The sequence below is a fragment of the Oncorhynchus kisutch genome, unplaced genomic scaffold, assembly GCF_002021735.2.
Source record: "Oncorhynchus kisutch isolate 150728-3 unplaced genomic scaffold, Okis_V2 scaffold4082, whole genome shotgun sequence".
NCBI classification, from domain to species: domain Eukaryota; kingdom Metazoa; phylum Chordata; class Actinopteri; order Salmoniformes; family Salmonidae; genus Oncorhynchus; species Oncorhynchus kisutch.
In genome coordinates, this window is record NW_022266027.1 from 55,873 (window position 1) to 65,803 (window position 9,931).

General features: G+C 49.5%; 1 pseudogene; it reads left to right on the forward strand.

Moving 5' to 3' along the window:
* The window catches only part of LOC116373885 (receptor tyrosine-protein kinase erbB-4-like), a 61,125-nt pseudogene extending 51,397 nt beyond the window's left edge, over nt 1-9,728 (forward strand).
* The last annotated feature ends 203 nt before the right edge of the window (nt 9,729-9,931 follow it).

The following is a 9,931-nucleotide window of genomic DNA, read 5'->3' on the forward strand; positions in this document are numbered from 1 at the left end:
GGGAGGAGAGGAGAGAGAAAGAGAGAGAAGGGAGGAGAGGAGAGGGAGAGGAGAGAGAAAGAGAGAGAGAGGGAGAGAGAGGGAGAGGAGAGAGAGGGAAAGAGAGGGAGAAAGAGAGAGAGAGAGGAGAGAGAAAGAGAGAGAGAGGGCGGGAGGGAGAGAGAGAGAGGACGAGAGAGAGAGTTATTCTAAGATTCAGGGTGATTCTGTTATTTGGTATCAGCAGTCACCATGGTGACCAGTGACCACTATTCCTCTGGGACCCAAATGTACACAACGTACTAAAATCCTTTTAGTGTGCCTGAATGAGCAGTACACAGTATTAGAGATAGCAACAGGGCACCTTAGCATTCAGAGGTCGTTGTTTCTACACATTACCTTACTATCAGAATCAAACGTGTTCTTTTATGACAAGCTGTGTCTTCTTTCTTCCAGGCTGGATGATAGACGCAGACAGCAGGCCCAAGTTCAAGGAGCTGGCTGCAGAGTTGTGTAGGATGGCCCGGGACCCCCAGAGATACCTGGTCATCCAGGTACGGCTCAGCCCTGCTCTCTCTCTCTGTCTGGTCTGCTGGTGGATGAGACACAAGGCAGTACAGTCCACTCCTGAGTAATGCATGAAAACCCTGTTTAGGAGTATTGCAGTTCGCTGAACTTAAATATTTCCTTTTTACTATTGTAAAAATCAGGATCATGTTGAGCAAGTAGACAGTTGAGGCATACTCTGCCTGAACTTGATCAATTCCAAATCAAAACAAATTGTATTTTTCACATCCGCTGATCACCTTAGAGTGAAATGCTTTACTTACAAGCCCTAAACTAACAATGCAGTTTTAAGATAAATAATTGTTAAGTGAAAATAGATAAGTAAAAAATATGATCAAAACTACAATGAATTAAAGAGCAGCAGTAAAATAACAGTAGCGAGGCTCTGTACAGGGGGTACAGAGTCAATGTGCGTGGGAACAGGTTAGTCGAGGTAATTGAGGTAATATGTACATGTAGGTAGAGTTAAAGTGACTATGCATAGATAATAAACAGAGTAGCAGCAGCGTAAAAGAGGAGGTGTGTGGGGGGGGTTCAAACTTTAGAACCCAGTTCCTACATTTTAATATAAAAATTGATTTTATCAAACAAAACTATGCTACATTTTATCTCTGGGACCCTCAGGATGACAAAACGGAGCCAGATGACTGAATGGAAGTACATGATTTACCTTCAGAGATGAATGTATCAGACCAGTTGCCATGATGGAAGTGTTTTGTTGTTGTCTCCTCAAACAACAGCCTGGAAGTGTTTTGTTGTTGTCTCCTCAAACAACAGCCTGGAAGTGTTTTCACTGTAATAGCTACTGTAAACTGGACAGTGCATTTAGATGAACAATAATCTCAGCTTTCTGCCCATATAAGACATGTCCTGGGAGATGTTCTTGTTACTTACATGCTAATCACATTAGCATACGTCAGCGCAACTGTCCCAAATGTTGGTGTTGCGCAGCAAAATATTTAGCTACGCTGTGCTCTACTGAACACAACCCAGTAGACAGTAATGTGATGTTGTGTATCTGTGTTTCCTAACTCAGGGGGATGACCGTATGAAGCTGCCCAGCCCCAACGACAGTAAGTTCTTCCAGAGCCTGCTGGATGAGGAGGATGTGGAGGACTTTATGGATGCTGAGGAGTACCTGGTTCCCCATCACTTTAACATGCCTCCACTATCATACACAGCCAGGCTCCGCGTCGACTCCAACAGGGTAGGTAGAAGCACACACTTGTGCACGCACACACGCACACACACACACACACACACACACACACACACACACACACACACACACACACACACACACACACACACACACACACACACATGCACAGAAACACCCCCCCCCCCCCACACACACACACACGCAGAGGCACACACACACACACATGCACAGAAACATCCACACACACACTCAAATTAACACACAACCACACACACATACTATCCACAACAACTAAATTGTGATGTAATTCCTCCTCTCTTTTCCTCAATGTCCTATCAGCCTCAGAAAGTATCAAACCCTACCTCCACTTCCATCTAATTTCCATTCATCTAGACAGCCCTTCTCTCTCTCTCTGTCCCAGTCTGCCTCCTCCAGTTCTTCTCTCTCTCTCTGTCCCAGTGTATCTCCTTCAGTTCTTCTCTCTCTGTCCCAGTGTATCTCCTTCAGTTCTTCTCTCTCTCTGTCCCAGTGTATCTCCTTCAGTTCTTCTCTCTCTCTCTGTCCCAGTGTATCTCCTTCAGTTCTTCTCTCTCTCTCTGTCCCAGTGTATCTCCTTCAGTTCTTCTCTCTCTGTCCCAGTCTGCCTCCTCCAGTTCTTCTCTCTCTCTCTGTCCCAGTCTGCCTCCTCCAGTTCTTCTCTCTCTCTCTGTCCCAGTCTGCCTCCTCCAGTTCTTCTCTCTCTCTCTCTGTCCCAGTGTATCTCCTCCAGTTCTTCTCTCTCTCTCTGTCCCAGTATATCTCCTCCAGTTCTTCTCTCTCTCTCTGTCCCAGTCTGCCTCCTCTAGTTCTTCTCTCTCTCTCTGTCCCAGTCTGCCTCCTCTAGTTCTTCTCTCTCTCTCTATCCCAGTCTGCCTTCTCCAGTTCTTCTCTCTCTCTGTCCCAGTGTATCTCCTCCAGTTCTTCTCTCTCTCTCTATCCCAGTCTGCCTCCTCCAGTTCTTCTCTCTCTCTCTATCCCAGTCTGCCTTCTCCAGTTCTTCTCTCTCTCTGTCCCAGTGTATCTCCTCCAGTTCTTCTCTCTCTCTCTGTCCCAGTCTGCCTCCTCCAGTTCTTCTCCATCTCTGTGTCCCAGTGTGTCACGCCCGACCCTGGCCTTTTTATCCACCCGCTCTCCAGGCCTCCTTTTTCATTACGCCGGCCTCCGTGTGTAAATAGCAGCCTCTCCACTAAAGCGCCGCCACCGTTTGCTCAGAGACAATGAGTCCTGGGCTTGGCTATTTACTCTGCTGCTTGCCGCCGCTCTGCCTCGACCATGATCCTGCATCTCATATTGACTGTGTGCCCATGTGCCCTCGTGCTGGCGGTCATGCCATGGCCCTGGGGGACCTGGACACAGGCACCCACACATCTGAAATGTCAAAGGTCAATATTCTGACTGAAACACATTTTCATTATGCAGTCAAACAGTCTAGGACTATGAATAGGACAGGGAGTCATGGGAGAAAATTGCAAAGTGAAAGAACTGGAACACTGGCTCCGCTAGCACAGTGAATAAAATAGACTAGCTAGGATGTGGACCAAATGCCCCCCCCCCCCCCCCCCCTTGCCTATACAGTGCACTTCTTTTGAGTTCTGGTCAGAAGTAATGCACTATAAAGGGAATAGGGTGCCATTTGGGATAGAGTGTAAATCTGACTAATTTGCTTTTCTGATTGAACCTCACCAGAGGAGAGGATAATGGGGGCCTTTTAAAAACTTGACGAGGGAGAGGGATGAATAGAGAGGTTGGGCTAAAGGAGGAGAGGAGAAGAGATGATTGCAGAGCGATGGAGTGATGAAGAGAGGACAGAGGGAAAGAGTGGGTGGGGAGTGAAAGAGAGGCCGGTCCCCAGGACCCCCCCTCTCTCCCTTTGTGGCTCCCCAGAAGGTGACTAATATTAGCAGTAAAACATTGCGGGCAGGGGGATGACTCTCTAGTAGAAACTCTGGCAAGCTGGCCCAGCTCTAATAGCTTGGAGCTGTCCTGGAGAATATCAGGAAGTATACTTGCCCTATAAGTCATGTAATATGTTTGTTGTTGTTCATAGGGTTCATAGGTCATAGGGTTCAGGTGTTTAAATACCAACTCTGTTTTTTCCTCCTTCTTTCTTAGAGACCTTTGAACCAAACTATACACCTGGAAAACAGCCGCAGAGAAATTTAATTCACAACAACATGTTGGTTCATGGAATCAAATGTTTTCTCTCATAACTCTGGTCCAGATTTGATTTCAGAGTAACTATACAGACCCTCTCTTGTAAGAGATGTTAATCTCCATGAGAATAATAAATGACATGAAATAAATGAAAAACATCCTTGATTTGTAAGAGCGGCTTTGTAATGAGTGTTAGTCCTCCTACATTGGAGTTAATGTTCTCCTCTCACGTTGTCTCCCCTCTTTCCCCAGAACCAGTTTGGGTACCGGGACGGTTCAGGCTCGACCCCTGAGGAGGGCCTGGCATTGGGAGGGTCCCCGTCTTGTGTCTCCTCTCCAGATCCTGCAGGCACGCAGGGGGCAGCCCTGGACGCCCTGGAGGACCAGCGCTGCAACGGCACGCTGCTCAAGAAGAAGACCCAGACAAGGCCCGGGGCAGAGGACAACAATGGGCAGCGCTACAGTGCCGACCCTACCGTGTTCCTGGGGGACCGGGGTGTGGGACCCCCCACACCCCGGGGGGACACGGACGAGGACGGCTACATGACCCCCATGAAGGATAAGACCTCGTCAGGTAGGTAGACCATCTGGGGCTGGCTTAGTCCTGAACTAAAAAACATGCACAATGAAGAATCTCCATTGGAATAGCTAGGCTTATCTGTGTCCGGGAAAACCAAGCCTAGAGCCTAGACAGATCTAGACCTAAGAGTCAACGTCTAGACATGCCTGCAGCTAGGAGACACTGACTAGACGTAAGACAGCTTGTCATTTCAGCCAGTTACTCCTATGAGGGCTCAGTGAAAAGAGCCAAGCTTTGTTTGTTCCTTTGAAGTCAGGTGGAAAAACGAAACACTTCAGCACCAGTTCAACACCAGTTCAACACCAGTTTAACACCAGTTTAACACCAGTTTAACACCAGTTCAACACCAGTTCAACACCAGTTCAACACCAGTTTAACACCAGTTTAACATCAGTTCAACACCAGTTCAACACCAGTTTAACACCAGTTTAACACCAGTTCAACACCAGTTCAACACCCGTTTAACATGGCCTAGTTTTCTGTAGCCATGTCGTGTCTTGCTCTGTAGTGGAAGGGCCTACATCACTTCCTTCAAAACCTTCATTCACTACTATAGTCACTGTACCTCTGTCTCTAACCTCTCTGGACAACAGCATGCTGTACTCCCAGTCATTTTTAGCATAACAGTATGATTCTACATTGTTCTACATCTTTAGATTCCCATTATATTGTTCGCTGACTCTAAGCGTTGTAAACACAAGCTTTAGCTCAGATATTACTACTTCGGGCTTTGATCATAGGCTGTTTTCACTCTGTCCGTCTCATGCAACTTCGATTTGTGGAGAAGCTGGCAATAAAACTAAAACCAGAGAAACAAAACTGATGCAATGAAGGAGTGGAGGGGTGGAGGGGCGGTTGAGCACCAGAGTGGAGTGGAGTGGAGGGGTAGGGGAGTGGATGGGTGGAGGAGTGGAGGAGTGGGGGAGTGGAGGGGTAGAGGAGTGGGGGAGTGGAGAAGTAGAGAAATGGGAGAGTGGAGGGGTGGAGAGGTGGAGGAGTGGAGGAGTGGAGGAGTGGGGGGTAGGGGAGTGGACGGGTGGAGTGGAGGAGTGGAGGGGTAGAGTAGTGGGGGAGTGGAGAAGTAGAGAAATGGGGGAGTGGAGGGGTGGAGAGGTGGAGGAGTGGAGAAGTGGAGGGGTGGAGGAGTGGGGGGTAGGGGAGTGGACGGGTGGAGGAGTGGAGGGGTAGAGGAGTGGACGTGTGGAGGAGTGGTGGAGTTGAGGAGTGGAGGAGTGGAGGGGTAGAGGAGTGGAGGGGTGGAGGGGTAGAGGAGTGGGGGCGTGGAGGGGTGGAGAGGTGGAGGAGTGGAGGAGTGGAGAAGTGGAGGAGTGGGGGGTGGGGGAGTGGGGGGTGGGGGAGTGGAGAAGTGGAGGTGGAGGGGTGGAGGAGTGGAGGTGGAGGGGTGGAGGAGTGGAGAAGTGGAGAAGTGGAGGTGGAGGAGTGGAGAAGTGGAGGTGCAGGAGTGGAGGAGTGGAGAAGTGGAGGTGGAGGTGTGGAGGGGTGGAGGAGTGGAGGAGTGGGGAGTGGAGGGGTGGAGGTGGAGGTGGAGGGGTGGAGAGGTGGAGGAGTGGAGGAGTGGAGAAGTGGAGGAGTGGGGGGTGGGGGAGTGGGGGGTGGGGGAGTGGAGTGGAGGGGTAGAGGAATGGAGGAGTGGAGAAGTAGAGAAATGGGGGAGTGGAGGGGTGGAGAAGTGGAGGAGTGGGGGAGTGGAGGGGTAGAGAAGTGGAGGGATGGAGAAGTGGAGGGATGGAGAAGTGGAGGGGTGGAGGGTGGAGAAGTGGCGGGGTGGAGAAGTGGAGGGTGGAGGAGTGGAGAAGTGGAGGAGTGGAGGAGTGGAGAGGTGGAGGAGTGGAGAAGTGGAGGTGGAGGAGTGGAGAAGTGGAGGTGCAGGAGTGGAGGAGTGGAGAAGTGGAGGTGGAGGGGTGGAGAAGTGGAGAAGTGGAGGGGTGGAGGAGTGGAGGAGTGGGGAGTGGAGGGGTGGAGGAGTGGAGGTGGAGGAGTGGAGAAGTGGAGGTGGAGGGGTGTAGGAGTGGAGGGGTGTAGGAGTGGAGAAGTGGAGGTGGAGGGGTGGAGGAGTGGGGGAGTGGAGGGGTGGAGGGGAGGAGTGTCAAATAGATAGATTCCACCATACTTGTATAGTGCCTGGCAGGCAGCAGTGCAGAACTGGAGCTGCTGGTTCACCTCAGGATGCTGGGAGACTAGACTGACAAGGAAAGGGCTGGCAAGGTGGCCTTCAGACCTTGATATGGATCTGCTCAGTGATCTTTGGTGAACTACCCTCTTCTCATTTTCTCTCTCTTGCTCTTCTTTCTCTCTCTCTCTCTCACACACTATTTATTGTTTTCTCTCCTTTATCTCTCTCTCTCTCTCTTTCTCTCTTTCTCTCTAGACTATCTGAAACCGATTGAGGAGAACCCATTCGTGGCGCGGCGCAAGAACGGCGAGGTCCACGCCCTGGACAACCCCAGCCTACCACAGCACACCCAACAGCCAGCCCAAGGGGGGCGAAGACGAGTACATCAACGAGCCTCTCTACCTCAACACCTTCCACAACCCCGGAGACCTGGTCCTGAGAAAGAACGGTGGTCTCCCATCGCTGAGTACAGCCTCAACTATCAGTATTGGCTCCTATCCCCAACTCACCATCCAGGCTGGCCTTCCTTACTACCCCGTTGTACCGACAGAGAGCTCCTCTTCTGGGCTGCAGGGAGGCTGCCATCACCCACTGCCTGTTCACCACATTCACAAGCTCCACAGTGTTGGTGTGAAACCTGGCCACTCGGCCCTATCTGACAACTCACCACAACGGACTCACCTGGGCCTTCAGGGACACCAGTCCCACCTAATCCAGTGTGGTGGTGGGCCCTCTGCCACCCAGGTTTACCACCCTGAAAGGTCAACTGTCAAGAAAGGTCCCATCTCCATGTCGGCGCCCGAGGACCAGAGAAGTGTTATACCAGCCTACCAGGGGCACACCACCCACCCTGGCAGTGTACTGAAGCAGGGACAGGGGAACCAGGCGGGAGGCAAACCGGCAGGCAAGAAGCTCAAGGTGACCTTTGACAATCCAGAGTACTGGCAGCACAGCCTGCCACCCAAGCCGTTGAACAGCGTTACAAACCAGGCGGGCAGCACCCTTGAGGCGGGAACCACCAATGGCAAGTTGTTCTACAAACGGAACGGCTGCATCAGGCCGGTGGTGGCCGAAAACCCAGAGTACCTATCAGAGTTCTCGTCCAATCTCAAGCCGGGCACAGTTCTGCCCCCTCCCCCGTACCGACAGAGGAACACAGTGGTATAGAGGTGAGGTCCCAACCCATCTTCCTCCAGCTCCTGGACCAGCCAGTACCCAGCCTTTTCCGGTTCCTCTGTCCCTTCCTCAGTACCTCAAACAGTCACGAGAGCCTCCCCAAAACCCCTCCCCACGACATCCCACCATCCATCTCCTGCGCTAACTAGCTAACTAGCTAGCTTTCTCCAGAGAAGGAGCTTGCAGACCCTACTCAGAGTGCCACCAACCAACACACTACCAGGCTCCACCTCCGTATCTCCACTCTAGCCCCTAACTGGTACAGTAACAACCGTAAAACGGCTCTGGGTAAAGACCAGGCCATGTTAACCTCTGACGCTGTATATAAGCTGGACTGGCAGCGGTGGTGGTGTTTGTGAAAGGAGCATCAAGGAACCACGCAATATGGAGATAGTATGACCATATGTACTGTTCTCTACACAGACAGGGATGGTGTCAGGACTCTCAGGACGGTACGAGGGAACCACGATGAGGAACGCAGACGGAACAGATGAAGTGTGTCGAAAAAGAGATGTTATACAGAGCACAGTGTTTTACATGACTGTTGTTGTGACAAAATGAACTGGAGAGAGAGAGAGATGGAAAGACAACCAACCACTACTGTATGTTGAAATGTTCCTCACAAAGGAGCTACATATTGTAGATATTGCATCACCATCACTTCAGTGTTACTCACCTCTTACAGTATTTACGGTAACTAACTCTGTTGTGACCAAGCCCTGTACCATTTTCAACATGTTTTATTTAATGTTTACTCTATTTAATTTTCACAATTATTTATATAATGTGTTAAAAACAACAACTACGTACCTGTATGTACAACGCAGGCCATCCATTGGATCATTTTTGGGGGTGTGGCGTTCACAGTTACGTTGTTCACTTGAACGCTCTTATCACGTCTAAACTACTGTAAACCACGTGGGTAGCTTAACTTGAAAGAGCTTATCACGTCTATACTACTGTAAACCATGTGGGTAGCTTATCTTGAAGGCTCTTATCACATCTAAAACTACTGTAAACCATGTGGGTAGCTTATCTTGAAGGCCCTTATCACATCTAAAACTACTGTAAACCATGTGGGTAGCTTATCTTGAAGGCTCTTATCACATCTAAAACTACTGTAAACCATGTGGGTAGCTTATCTTGAAGGCTCTTATCACATCTAAAACTACTGTAAACCATGTGGGTAGCTTATCTTGAAGGCTCTTATCACATCTAAAACTACTGTAAACCATGTGGGTAGCTTATCTTGAAGGCTCTTATCACATCTAAAACTACTGTAAACCATGTGGGTAGCTTATCTTGAAGGCTCTTATCACATCTAAAACTACTGTAAACCATGTGGGTAGCTTATCTTGAAGGCTCTTATCACATCTAAAACTACTGTAAACCATGTGGGTAGCTTATCTTGAAGGCTCTTATCACATCTAAAACTACTGTAAACCATGTGGGTAGCTTATCTTGAAGGCTCTTATCACATCTAAAACTACTGTAAACCATGTGGGTAGCTTATCTTGAAGGCTCTTATCACATCTAAAACTACTGTAAACCATGTGGGTAGCTTATCTTGAAGGCTCTTATCACATCTAAAACTACTGTAAACCATGTGGGTAGCTTAACAAATAACTTTCTAAAAGTTCCTTTATCACTGGCTTCAACGGAATGACATAGGATTTTTTCTCAAAAATGTCTCGGAAGAGATTCGTCACTGCGAGGAAATTAGGTTATGCAGATTGTGGCCTGACACAGGGACACAGAGTTTGTAGTAACGGTTTGCAATGCAAATGAGAGGATAATGAGGAGGACTGCTGTAGCATGAAAAATAGTCTCCTTTATAACTCGCTACGGTGGCTGAGACACAGAGAGAGGAGGAGGAGGGTGTCCTTTCTAGTGGAGGCCTGGATGAATGGATGAGAGACAGATTCCATATAGACAGATTCTCATGGAGGGAGGGAGGGAGGGAGGGAGGGAGGGAGGGAGGGAGGGAGGGAGCTCCACTGGGAGGGGGGGTGGTAGTATTGGTGTGTGGTTTAAGTTTAACCACAGAACTAGTCCTCTATAGAGGTAGTAGTTTAACCACAGAACCAGTGGTTAAACTAAGCCCACTGACAGTCAGCTAGCCTCCTCTCTCTCTCCCCCT